The following is a 14,631-nucleotide window of genomic DNA, read 5'->3' as shown; positions in this document are numbered from 1 at the left end:
AAACACCATGAGTGGCAAAAAGGGATGGAGTTCCAGCAGAATGCCCAGAATTAGGTCTGATGAGGAATCAGAATCTATACTGACATGAGAAGTGCCTGCCAACACCAAATACTCTTGTCAAAGCCAGTCATTTTTCCTGCACATTGTTATAAGGCTAAAGGGACTTAGGGATTTGATATTAGAAGTGGAACTACTTTGCCATCCCAAGTAAGTGGCTGAAGAAAGCTCACTATGGAAACCATCACTTGAATTTTGGTTTATTTAAAACATCAGTTCAGCACTTAAAATCTGTCTCTTGCCTTTGAGAAACGTCCCAGGTTTTGAAAACACTATGGGTAAGTGGGAGCAGGGGAGCAGTGATGTTGATTAGTCTGTTTATTTAGCTAATAAAACTAAACTGTTTTTTTAGGCACCGTAGTTGGTTTCTTTGCCAATGTAAGCAGAAAATTTGATTCGTTGTGTTTAGACATGCCCTTTCATTCAGGTCACAGTTGTGCCTTAGTAGATCTTTTTATCGTATTTAATATCTATGCAGATGCTGTCTGGCTACATGTTTATATTACTCGTTCCTAAAAAGAGAGACACGCTGAGTCAAGGATGCGTTTGCCTAATATTTCATTTTTTTAATTGTTTTCCCCCCATAAACCTAGGTTGTTGTTTATAGTTTGTTTTTCTCATAAACACCATTATAACCAGGGAAAGAAAATTTTTCATAAAATCCATTTTCATCATTTGATAGTCTGAAAACTGGGTTAATTTCTAAAACTATGGCCTTAAATCAGGCCAGTTTCCCTAGTGTAGAGGGTTTTTTAATTGGTCTTATCTTCCTTTCCCCACCATTGCCCTCTCCAGTAAGCAAGGAAGCTGGTCACTGCTACACCACATCTCTCTTCCGAAGGCCTGCTCTGATAAAGATTCTTACATGTATGCTGTAATACCCAAAGGAAAGAGCAAAGGGAAAACTGAGGTACACATAATCCAAATTTAGGTCTTTGAATAATGAAAAATCAGTTGAAAATTATACACTGAGATAATGTAATTAGAACATTACATTTCATTTCAAATTTCCTAATTTCAGAGCTTTGAATTTATACATTACATCTTGTAATGTATACAAAAGTAGTATATACAAAGTCATTAAAATATTGCTTATATTAATTTTTGTCCTTTTGGTATATGCATAATCTAGAAAATTCAATTCAAAAATCAACTTTTTAATGACAATCTTGATTCATATTGTGTGAAAAAGTATCTTCCAATTACCACTTTGATCTTGTTATAAACACATTAATAAGTATTCTGTTAAATGTATCACTTCTAAATAAATAAAAGTGATATTATTCTGATATTCTTGATTTCTAATGGCATGGCATCATTATACACACTACTAAATGTGGATTGTCATTCGTATCTAATAAGTTATATCATTACTCTGACTTACTTTTTCTTTAATACTCTTTTAGCCATAGATACATACTCAACTTTGCTGTAAGAATTCTTACAGATGTCAGTTTAATTTCACAAGTCAGGTTTATAGACCTTTCATAATTGTAGGTTGAAGTGGTATATTTACATCTACATATTAAAGAATAAATAATTAACAATCCATGAGTAGTATAGCCATAATTATGCTATTTAGACAAATGCTGGGTAGGAATAGTCTCCTTTCTTAAACATGAAGCGTTTTCTTTATGACATGCCGTTCTAAATCTCAATTTAGAATAACTAATAAAAATGATTATAAATCACTTTGCAAAAATAAAACTGCTAAGCATGAGCTGAATAAGTGCTATTAATTAAAGCTGCTAAAGGTTTGGAGCCAAAAGGAAACGTCGCCTCAGCATTGCTAAAACGAGGCCAAAAACTCCTGCTGATGAAATGCAAGAAATCCATAGAATACCAGTAGGAGCAAAGAGAACTAGTGGGAGCAAAGAATACTAGTGGTAGCCTATAAAATAAGCCTCACCTTGTTTCAAGCACTATTATTTTATTTCTCTTTTGATATGATATTTTTATATCAGTTGCCTATGGAATCACAATGTGTGTGCTTTTTGGACATATGCCAACTTTTCTCAAGGTATAATTTTTCTGTCTATACTAATACTTTTGATTACAACAGAGTCAGTTGTGGTGAAAGCCCTATAATTTTCACTTGTAAAATATGTGAGCATAGTATGGCCAAAGACCATGAGGACATACCAAAAACAGGTCATGCGTACAAGAACTATGCACATAGCTGTGCACAGAGAGAAAATACAACATGAAATTTTTATTAAGGCTACAGATCAAAAAACATTCACCTTATTTGACTGTGGTCAGGTGTCAAGACTCTTTATGAGGTTTACCAAAATTACTGACCAATGCATGAGCAGTACAGGCTATTAGGAATCCTAAATCACTTCCCACCACCACAGCTTTTTTGGCAGCACTCTGTGGAATTATGTGCCTATTTAGACAGTGCATCATCATCCCCACAAGTTCAAAACTGGGCTTTTATGGATAATAGCAAAGAAACATAACAAGGAAAGATGGACTGAACTTCTTCCTATTAAATTAGTGTGTGAAAGGCCAGCAGAAATCATATGTATTCTTGTAAATTCAGCACTGACTGCTCTATAAAGAATCATGATGTGCAAAGTTTATGCATACATATATTACCAAGAAATGCAAAAAAAAAAAAAAATGTTTCCGGTACCTGTAATACCAAATTGACTGTTTAAAAATTCATACAGGCATTTATTAGAATTTATGCACTTAGAATGCACCCAATCAATTGGATAATTCTGATAAACTCATACAGAGAAATATAGCAGATATATAGAAGAAATATTTTCACATAATGGAGCTTTCCCTTAATTGCGTTTACCAGCTCCACTTTTTTTGGACTGCCTTAAAGACGAGACTGGTGGTAGTTCAATAATCAAACACTTTTTTTTTCACAGTCTAAAGTGAAGACACCTTATGTCAAATTACATTCAACAGAAACTAGTGCTATTCTTAGATAGAAGTACTCCCTAAAATGCTATCTACAGAATTGATTTCTGCCTATGGAACTCAAGGGTTTTTTTTCTTTTTTTCAACTTGTTTAACATACATAATTGTTATACACCAGAAATAGAAGGATTGATGAGAAGTCATCTAGGTTGGTGGCTTTCAAACTTTTTGAACCACAGACCCACCATACACACACACACACACACACACACACACATACACTAATAAAAACAAATATCACAAAACGGTAATTTCCCTTACTTTATGAAATGCACTCTGATAGTTTCTATTTTCAAATGCTCGCTGGGACCCACTAAACTGATTTTGGGCTCCACTAGTGGGTTGTGATCCAGAGTTTAAAAATTTAGACCATACTTCAGTCCTTGGCAATTTATAAGAATAAAATGAATTATAGATTATATCTAAATTTTTTCATTTTAAAAGTGATACAAAAACAGACTTATATATTAGTTTTTTCCATAGTATGGATTATCACATTTTCTTTCACAAATGTAATAAATAACAAATAATCTATTATTTAAAACAATTTTTCTAGTTTCTTCTTCATCTGTTTAATTCGTATCATCATGAACTTTGTCCTCCTAACTTCGCCACTAATGTATGTGAGCATTTCTATTTTACCTCAGGGTGTTACACTTACAATATTTATTATTCTCTTACTGTTTTCCTTCTAACCAAGCCCAATATATATTTTCAAATGATTTTCCAATCCTGGTAGCCCCAATTGTTAACTAACTTATCCAGATTCTTTATTGATTGCACACTGGAGGACCAGGTGATCCTGTGATAATTCTTTACTGCACCCTCTCTTGTACAAACATCTCTCCACATTCCTCTAAAATGTATCATTAAGTTAAAACTTCAGTTTTTTAGTCACACGAACCACATTTCAAGTGTTTGAGCGCCACATGGATGGCTTTATGTGGCTAGTGGCTTCTGCATCAGACAGTGCAGGATATCCTCATCTCCCACAATTAGGAATGAAATTAAACCATACAAGAACAATGTGAGGCATGGACTTTCAGGCAGCAGAATATTTCCTCTCTAACATACCTGATCACACCATAATTCTTCTACCACCATCCTCAGATTCCTTTAGAGTTATAAGAAGATAGAAGAAAAACACAAGATGGAAGAGGCGTGGTCAACTAAAACCAGAAAGAGGGTGGTCCCCCAAAACTTCACAACCTAAAGGATAAAGCAAGCTGCCAAAAGAGAAATTCAGATCGTGAGCCCCAACACTCCCCTCCCTGTCCTTCTCCCATTCCTATCTCTGCAGACATATTCGAAGAGTTGCTAGTTGAAGCAGTTGATGGGATAACGCAAAGGATTTCATTTTTTAAAATCATCTTTCCTGCTAGTCCTGCTGAACAGCAGGACCGTTATAGCATTTTGCAAATTGAATTTACCTTTCCATTTAGATAACACACTTAACTGAGCCTTCATTCGCCTTCTGCAGACTGAAAAAAGGTTCTGTGTATTTACTGGCTCAGTTGTCTGCCTGCACATGAGGAAATCAGGATGTGTACAAACCACTATTAGTGGCTGAACCTAAACCTTGGTTCCCAGAGGAAGGCAACTTGCAGACCATCTCCATTTGTGAGAAGGGCATCTGTTTTTCCAGCCACATCTTACCACGTGGCTCTTGGTTTTCTCCAGAATCTAGTGGCTACCTCCCCCCTCCACCTTCAGCCAAACCCGAGTTTGGTTTCTCTGTTCCCAGATACTCTCTGTATCCCTGGGCAACATCGCTGTGTATAGAAACTTACTGCTTGAACACTCTGAGGATTGTCAGGGTGTAACATTTATTTTTATAACAATACTCAACATTAACAATGTATTTTCTTTTCAGCTACAAAATTTAAGGGGTATTGAAGCTTTAATATAGTTTTATGAACATATACTATATATAAGTATATATAAACAAGTAATATTAATATATACTAAAACTCACACTTAAATTTATGAACAATTAATTTAAGCCAGATGGCTAATTGGATTTAGGGGCTCCACTTGATGAATAAAAAAATAATGCCATCTTTGAAAGTAGGCCAGTAAAACTCTGGCCCCACCTGCATTTTCATGGTGATAGGAAGAGAAAAGCCATTAGTGAGCAGTAAATCTCATCCAAACCTATCAGCAGAATTGACAAAGGTAGTTCCAAGTTAAGCCTCAGAAGGAAAAATGAGAACGTTGCCCTTCTCCCACCTTCATCTATTCCAAGTACAGTGCCTGACATGTGATTGATGCTTAATAAATGTTATCGAACTAATAAATAATGAGAAAGAGAGTAGAAAAATCCCTCCATACATATGAGTAGTTACAGAATTTCAGACTTACACCTAAAGAAGTTTAGGGGTCTGCTCTCTAGTTTGATCCAGTAGCTGAAGGAATTTAATGCTCTCACACACTGTGTTTTTAACACAAAATTTAAGACTTCCTGTTAGCTACTAAAGAAAAGTTGTGTCTTATTTCTGTGTCCTTTTTCAACCAATATTCCTAAATCATATCAGAAAAGAGAACAGAAAAAGACTATATCATTTGGGGGAGAGAATCTGCATATAAATTTTTTTCTTAGTGTTGAATCTATTTTTAGTCCTTTAGTTTTAAAATAATAATAATAATAATAATAATAATAATAATGAGTGCCTCCATGCTATCTTCTAAAGAAATAATAGTGAGAAAATTCAAGAAAGAGAATTATGCCATTCTGATTAAGCTCGCTGAGTTCACGGTACATCCACCTGATTGAACTACCTTCTTACAACCCAACTTTATGGGCTGAGGCTATTTCTACTGAGGACACTAAGAGATTCATTCCTGTAGAGGGTCCAATTGCCTTTTAGACTGATCCAAGACTTGTTTTACAAGAGTCCCAGAAGAACACTAAGAGGGGCCAATGGGAAAACTTGAGGCAGAAGAGAGATATTGACTCAATAGGAAGAAGAGCTCTCCAATCATTAGACCATCTATGAAACTGTAAATATTGCATTTGCTATCTCAGGAAATGGGAAGTTCCCTCTCACTGCTCAGAGGGCAGAAGTAGAGAGGAAGGAAGGCGCATTAGTCAGTGATGAGGTTGATGACCTCTAAAGTCCTTTTCAGTCCTAAGATTCTGTGAATCCAAGAGTCTCCTCCCAGCATTCTGAAATAAGGTTCTGAATTTAATTGCTTACCTGAATTGCAGAAAGCAAGGAGATACATGGAATAAAGAACTGAATCTGTCATTGATTGGTCAGGCCTGAGGACTTTCTTGAAACCAGCCTAGTTCCCTTAGAGTCACTGCCTATTGGAAGTGCTCTGACCTCCCTCAGAACAACCAGACCAGTACTCTACCAGGCACACAGAATCCAGCCAAAACAAACCCTGCTTTTGTAATGTGGAAAACAGCTATTTTTCTGGCTATAAGGCAGACAGATGGCTACAATGCCTCCTCAGGCCCCCTGCTCAGAAGGACCCTGTCTGAAAAACCATGGTACCCCTTTGATTCAATTCCGTGTCTTGAAATATGACGTTCCGTGTCACGATGCTATAAATTAACAGTGTTCTGACAAATGAACTCTTGATGTGATTAAGTCAAGCCCCATTTGTTTCCTATTTCCTCTTTGTCCTGCTCCACTCCACCATGGGGCACTGGCAGAAAAACCCCAGTCCTTGGTTCACGCAGGGGAGAAGAACAAGGAGAAAGGAAGGAAAAGCATCATCATGGTGTGTGATTTGGTTTCCCACAGTTGACTTTGGAATTCACCTGACTGCTTATTACTCACTGATTGTCATCAACCACCAACTCCAGGGAGTGTTAGGGAGACAGCAGACAGAGGTGAAGAGGATGAAAAAAGGACAAGAAGAGCAGAGAAAGAAGAGAAAGAGTGAACATAAAAGAGGGGGTAGAAAAAAAAAGAACTTAAAGAGGATAAATTTGAATGGAAAAAAAAAAAGAAAGGCTTCTTGTTAATAAGAAAACCCACACAATCGCTAATCTCCCATGTAATTCTCTCAGAAAAATTTTTTCGTCACTCTTTTGGAATAACTGGAGGAGTCAACTTTACTCTACCTGGATTTCCATCTACTGGGTATCATCTCCAAGGAAATCACTGGAAGGTACTGAAAGAGGCCAAGGCTGGACTCAGGTTGGTGAATTCCCTCTAATAGGATGCAGCTTTTGCTGTGTCATGGGCAGATACCTGACATGGGTAACATCTCTGAGGCAGTTTTTTCTCATAAAACAGAGAGGCAGCAAGAACCCTGGTTGAATTTGAACACCATAGATTTCTAGAAATGGCCCCTCAAGGTGCTAAAAACAGTTACCTCAGCAGGTTCTAAAACACGTCAATTCTCCTCTGTTTTATGCATAGTGCTTACATGCCTCCCACTCTTTTTTTATGCATGGTGTTTAGTTTTACTTTTAATATTTTTGTTTGGGCTTTAGCAAAAGGTGGAGGTTGCTCATGAGGCACACTTGTAACTGGCAAATTCATTGGGAAGCTCCGTGTTAGAGTTATATTCTAACCATATATTGTCTTATAACTTTTCTATGCATTAGGTATGATTCTAAAGCAATGATAACCTGCAGTTTGTGGAAAAAGTTTCCTTACTCCTTTTAATTAAGACCTGTCCCTTTTATACACACACACACACACACACACACACACACACACACACACACACACCCCATAAGTATTTGGGGCTATGTGTTATGCAATTTTATATTCCCTGCTTCCATACTTTAGATAATAAATGATCAGTAAATGTTATTTTATTTTAGTTTAAGCCTTTCGATCAAAAGATGAGAAATGTTAGAATGTAGCCTACCTAAGCAACCAGCACTGTCTTCTTCTTTATTCATTCTCCTATTAGTCTCCAAACATTAAATCCTGGTCGAGAACTTTGCTGATCTTTAATATATCTTATTCTCTCCAATTGAATTTCTAGTACATTATATGTACAAGTAGATTCATCTTTTTATTCAATATTTATTAAACATTTATATGTTTCAGGTACTATTCTAGGTGCTGGGGATACTAATATGAAAGGCAGACTAGGTTCCTGACTTCTCGGATTTAATTCTCAGTGAGGAAGAAAAATATAAACAAAGTTTTAAAACAGTTAGTTATTGCAAGGTGGTCAATAAGACATTTCTAAAGGAGAGAAGTGAAGTGAGAGAGCAAGCCAGGTGAGTGTGCCAGGGAAGAACAGCCCAAGAGAAGAACAGAACAAGAACACAAGCTCCGAGATGGGAAAATCTTGAATTGCTTGAGGCCGAGTGGCTGAAGCAGCGTGAATGAAGGAAAGAACAGCAGACAATAGATGATAGATAGATAGATAGATAGATAGATAGATAGATAGATAGATAGATAGATAGATAGATAGATAAATGTCTTGCAGATATGGTTAAGAGATTTAGATTTTATTCTAAGTGTAACAGGAAGTCATTCAAGGGTTTTGAGCAAGGAAGTTTAGCTATAGATTATACTGAAGGGGGTAAGTGTAGAAGCTTAGGAGTCTTTGAAATCATCCAAGTGAGAGATGATTGATGGTGTCTTGAACTGCTGTGATAGCAGTGGAGGTGATGAGAAGTGATCATCTTTGATATACATTTTGAAAGTAAACCAATAGATTGTCTTGTTGTGGGGAAGTAAGAAAGAGAGAAATCAAGAATGAGTCCTAGGTTGGGGGCCTGAGCAACTTAGAAAGTGTAAATGATTCCATTTAACGAGATGGGGAAGTTAGGGGAGGGGAGGAACAGCTTTAGAAAGAAAATCAAAACAATGTGTTTGCGATGTCTATTACAAACCCAAATGGAAACTCAAGGCAATTAAATATAGAAGTCTGGACATCAAAGAAAAGTCAAACTTGGAAATATAAGTGTGGAAGTCATTAACAGAAATTTCATTTATTCCCATTAGGTGCTATGATGTGTTCAAAAACAACCCCTTTTAAAATAGTTTTAGTAGAAAATCCAAGAAAAGGGTAACGGAAAATCAAACACCTCAGCCATCTCAAAAAGAAGCAGTTTAGCTTGATGAATTAGATTGTCACTCCCCTCCCAAGTGGATGATCCCTTGTGGTTAAATAGAGAAAGGATAGATCAATCATTGACTAATTGATATTTTTTATCTGGACCCTTTCCTCTGGCCCCCAACATTCCACACCACCTCCTTCCTTCCCCGCAAAATAGAAAATCCAGTTTCACTGACAGGGAAGTGTGAATCACTGTGACAAAAGTGGAAGGATACAATCAGTACAGAGAAAATATAGTGTTTGGATAATCTGTGAACCTTGAGATAAGCTTGTTCAAGAGAACTTTGCTCACGGACTGTATAGATCATTGAGAGTAAATCTAATCTTTAATAATAATACTTAGATTTCTCAAACTGGAAAGACGGAATGTCTTGGTGTGCCCTTAATTGCACCATTTTTTCCCCTACTAAGGCAGTTCTTTCCCATAGACTCTATTTAGAGTTTTGCAAGAGAGTTGACATGAACCATGACCATCAGTTGATGTGATTGCCACCTGTGATTTATCTTATTTGCCTGGGCAAGCTTTGGGGAAAAGCCTGGCCTAAAAACTAAATTAATATGAAAAAAGAATTGATTAGTGAGGCAGCCAGGAAATGGATAGTGTTAATATTTTAATAGGGATGATAACGCTGGCCTACAGAAAGAGTTCACTTATTGACCGCTCTGACTTTGTTTTATTTGAAGTGGTGACTAAACATACCCTCCATTAATCAATTTAACTACCTGGTTTATCATTCCAAGGCCACACTGACATAACGCATGAATTTTATCTTTTGGAACCCTGCTGTGACACTGTTAAATATAAAAATAAATTTGGCAAATATACCAATGGAGCATTCTTATATTTAAAAAAAACTAACAAGTTCTTTTTATTAGAGCCCAATATCAGCAAAAGAATAAGTCCCCAGGGTATTTTCTCTATGTGCTAAGAACCATCCTTTCCAGCCAAAGTAAAGTACTAGGGCCTAGTTCATGAAATTGCTTTGCAGATAAAACTTCCTATTAAGTGATCCTTTGTCTTTAAGCTTGTGAGCAGAACAGACCAGAAACAGGAGAGTCTTTCTTTGTGTTAACTCAACATACCTCAACTGTAGCACCTTTATTCATCTCCACTTTTTTTTCAGATGGAACCAGTGGTTAGAGTTACTCTCAGAATTCAAGTTTCCAAGGGGACAGGTAGCAATCACTTGAGAATTTTCTATCCCAAGATTGTTGAATGTCTAGGAAATATGCAGAGAGCAAATAAGAATGAAGTTGTCATAGAATCAGGAGCTATTTCCGAGGAGAAATGAGGGTTTATTCAAGCTATGAGAAGGAGGCTCTAAAAGGGAGGATGTTTAAAGGACTTCGTGGGTATCTTGAGATCGGGAGGCTTTAGTCATGTTCAGTAAATATTATTGAATGAACGAATGAATGAATGGGTCCATTCAGGCTTAGAAACTAATCCAAGAAGCATCACTTCTATGCTAAGTGAGGAATGCTAAGCAGATTGATCAGGTGTCCCAGCCAGAGAATAGACTGATGTCTAAATAGATAAGTAATCAGGAAGAAGTTTCATGGATTAGCAATCAGTGGAGGATGACTCTTGAGTACTCAGGTGCATTCTGAAGTATAAGGTGAGGACAGAAAGAGGTATGACAGAAATCTAGTTATCAAAACTTGGGTCCAAGATGGAGGCTTCCATCACAACTATGGTATAGAGTCAGAGCAGAGTCAGTGGTAAGATGCCTCTTGGCTAACAGTCTCCTTGATTAGAGTGGAGTCTGGGCCAGAGTCTGGGCCAGATCTAAGCTTAAATCAGAGATTTACTCCAACTCAGGAAATTGGTGGATGAACTGGTATGGGAGCTAGGCTGGTCATTACACTATCTTCCTCTCCAGGATTCCCATAATTTTATGAGAAGGAGCTACCAGGACATAGAGAGTGGCCAAGAATAAGAACATAGGCTGTGGATTTAAGCAAAAGTTTCAGCTCCTTCATCTATTAGCTTACAATACCCCGATAATAGTAGCATAGGCTCTTTGTATGTACAGCATGCAAAATGCTTAATACTGTACCAGACTTACACTCAGTTGCACAAAAAATGCTAGTGGTTTTGTTGTTTTTATCATTATTTTAAGGATTACAGAGGTTTACTACATGCCAGACACATCATTTCATTAAGACCACTCAGCATCCCTCGAGGTAAGTACTATTGTTATCACATAATTATGAATGAAAAAAGTGAGAGCCTCCCCCTCCAAGAGATTGTGTAACTTATCCATGGTGACAACATTAGTACATGGAGGAAACGGTGTTTCAAACCAGTCTAAGAACAGAATCTTTGCTCTTACAATATATTGGTTCTTAAAAATATGAAACCATAATTGAGTATTGAGTCCACTTTGGAATCTCAGATGGCCCCTCTCAGGGAGCTCCTCACAGGATGGTGCACATCACATATGAAGCTTATAGGAAACCCCACCCTAACACTGACTCTTCAGTAGTTACTAAAGGGCAATAATTAGCTCTGCTCTAATCTGTTCCAAGTGGCAAGTACACTTCTGGCTCTCTCTCTCAAGAGAACTTAAAACATGCTTTCCCATGTAAGATTAGTGAGAAAAGCATTCAGCTATGCATGAGGGTTCTTCACTAACTATATTGGGCTTGAATTCAGTTCTACTAGTCTCTAGGTCATCAGGGATGACCTAGTGCTTAGTATTGAGTTTCCCAGCCTCCAAGCACCCCGCTAAAGCCCCTGCTGAAATGAGATTAACATTGGATCCAGAAGCATTAAAACAGGGTTTGCAATGAACACCTGAGCCCATGCATATAGGCAGCTTGGCTGTGCCAGACTCTAAAGCTACCCGTCTAAAGGAACAGGGCTGTAGGTAAGAAAAGGAGGCTTAAGATATTATGGTTCCCCTAAGGCCTGTCTCTGTAGCACTATGGACCTGCAGGAGTTTAAAAAGCAGTGAGGGTTTGAAAACTTAGAACAACCTAAAAAATGCTGAGAGTCTCAGCTGAGTCCAAACTACTAAGTTCTTTCAAGAGATTGGCTGAGCTGGGCTTCAATGACTCAAAGAAGGCAATGTTTACCTCTGGGATCTAGAGAAGATGGGACAGGATTTAAATATCATGAGACTTAGGCTAAGATGTAAGCCATGTTGAAGAGCAACCTTATTCCTCTGTAGTTACTTGAAGACTTATTGGACCTCAGCAAGGGACTCCCAGCAGCCACGATCCCCAGCAAGCACTGACCATGGTCCACTGCCTCATGCTACCCACTTCATCCCAGCCCTTAGATTTAGAGGCACCAGCCTGTGCTACACAGAGAGGAGACAAAGCTTGCTGGCATTCCCAAGATCTGCCTAAATTTACCACTAAGCTCTCCAGGCACTACCCTTTCCCCACTGGGGAAAATGGGATGGGGGTCCACAGTAATTGACTCAGCCTATGAAGCAGTGAAGCCTTCAAAGACCTGGCAGAATACCAGGAATCAGAAATGAGGAATTGCTGACGTTCCCAGCAGCATTACTGGAGATGCTCAGCCATGCTAAGGACAAAACAGGAGAAAATCCCTGGCCTGTAGAGCTTCCATTCAAAGTAATTCCATCCAGTATTGATCGAGTAGTCTCAATCAGTAGTATCAAGGGGCTAGGAAAGCAAGTGATGCAGGTGGTACACTAAGTAGACAGCAGGGTCTGGTTTTAATGGAGCAGAATTTAGAGCACAATTTGGGCCCCAGAAAGAGGATACAGAAACAGCATACTTTTCCTCCTTCGCAGAACAGTAGTCTTCTTCCTTTAGAGGAAAGCTGTTATAAACAACAAGGATTAAAAGTACCATCATCAGAACCCATGCCATAATGTAGTCTGATCTGGACCTAGATGAATGGCAGGATAAGCAAGGCAAGACAAAAAGTTTCTAGGAACAAAAACTAAACAGACCTTTGGTGACATGAGAGAACACACCCATGCTTCTGGAGTCTGGGGATATAATTCGAAGTAGGCACACTTAGCTTAAAATGTCCTTAAAGCCCTTTATTCTATCTTAAAATTCAATAGAACCACATTTATTCCATGATGTATTTACATTTGCATTTATATGAAAAATTTTATATAAAAATTATTGAAATGAGAATTTTTTGAATCTATATTTTTGAATAAAATCTACTTTTAGGGAAGATGGTTCATACTTTTCTCTCAAATTGCCCACACTCTTTGGCACACAGTTCCATACACCTAGGCGTATTCGGGACTCTGTTTGACAGTCAGGAACTTAGCGAAGGCCCAGGGGATCTGGTAGGCAGTCTAGAGAAAGCTTCCTGTGGAAAATTACTGGTTGTCCAACAAGGCAGAGCAAGGCATTTGGTAGCTGCCATGAGGATAGAGTTTGGAGAGAAGGACTTCAGTCGAAGTTCTGGCAAGAGGAAGGTACGGTCCTAAAACTTTGAAGAATGGGAGTGCCGCCTTAGGAATGGAGGTATCAAGGCAGGGACAGCCACTAGAACAGAGAACCAAACTGGAAGACTATCCCATTGATAGCCCCCAATGAATCGCACTTCCCAGTATGTATTCACATCTTTATGTAGCCCCTGCCCTTGAAACTGAGCTGCCCGGCAATCTGGCAGAAATTATGCTGTACTAGATCCAGAACTAGGCCTTAAAAAGGTCTGGCAGCTTCTGCTTTTGCACTCTGAAGGAAGCTAGCCAAAATATAAAATAATCTGACTACCCCGGACCACTTTGCTGTGAGGAAGTCCAGACTGGCCACATGGAGAGGCCGTATGGAAAGGAACCTGGGAATCTTGCCAACCAAGGGGCCCTTGGCTGGCTGCCTCAGCTGAGTACCAATTTGCTTGCCATGTGAGTGAGTGAGCCATCTTGGAAGATGACATGGGGCTGTATCATGCTGTTCTTGCTGAGTCTTAGCCAAATTAAAGAATCATAAGCAGGTTTTCAGGTTTCACATTTAAAGGGCTTATAAGTCACCACTTCATCTTAACAGCAACTAAAAAGTTGAACAGACTGAAAAACTCAACTCTTCTGGGATCTGTAGGAGAGAGGATGAAAGAGGCTGACCCCAAGACTGGTGAGATCTACAGGAGAATATAGAAAATAACAATTTACCAGAGCAGAGACACTGAGGAAACTGCCATAGGAACCAGCGCCGAGGGAGGAAAATCTGAACTGTGTTTGAGCTGGGGGCTCACTGCAGACGACTTTGAGGGTTAAAGATCCTAGGGGGACCCAGTCATACGGGGTCCCACAACATCAGAGATTTACCTCCAAGAGCTCAACAAGATTCCCAGAGTAAATAACGAGAAAAACCTCCTTGTGTTTCCAGCAGAGGAGAGGAAAGAAAACTGTTTTGAAATAGCCAGACCACTCTGTTCTTCTATTCTTTTTTTAATTGAGGTATAATTGATATTCAATATTATATTAGTTTTAGATATACAGCATAATTATTCAATACTTGTATATACTGCAAAATGATTACCACAATACATCTAGTTAAAATTCATCAGCACAAATAGCTATAGAATTTTTTTCTTGTGATGAGAACTTTTAAGATTTACTCTTAGCAACTTTCAAATATGCAATACAGTATTAT

General features: G+C 38.2%; 1 protein-coding gene across 5 annotated transcripts in view; it reads right to left on the bottom strand.

Annotated features, from left to right (window-relative positions):
* The window catches only part of SLC4A4 (solute carrier family 4 member 4), a 357,503-nt gene that overhangs the window by 328,217 nt on the left and 14,655 nt on the right, over positions 1 to 14,631 (bottom strand). Inside the window, exon 4 of one of the 5 annotated variants that reach the window (XM_039845398.1) lies at positions 10,120 to 10,256. The exons of 3 other annotated variants lie outside the window; for them this stretch is intronic. The gene's annotated coding sequence lies outside the window, so the exon portion shown is untranslated. Of the gene's footprint in view, positions 1 to 10,119; positions 11,618 to 14,631 lie in introns of those variants that run through there. One more of the 5 variants, XM_039845400.1, reaches the window with a different exon arrangement.

This window comes from Pteropus medius, unplaced genomic scaffold, assembly GCF_902729225.1.
Source record: "Pteropus medius unplaced genomic scaffold, Ma_sr-lr_union100, whole genome shotgun sequence".
NCBI classification, from domain to species: Eukaryota; Metazoa; Chordata; class Mammalia; order Chiroptera; family Pteropodidae; genus Pteropus; species Pteropus medius.
Note: the sequence above shows the minus strand (reverse complement) of the source record. Positions and strands in the feature narration are given on the sequence as shown.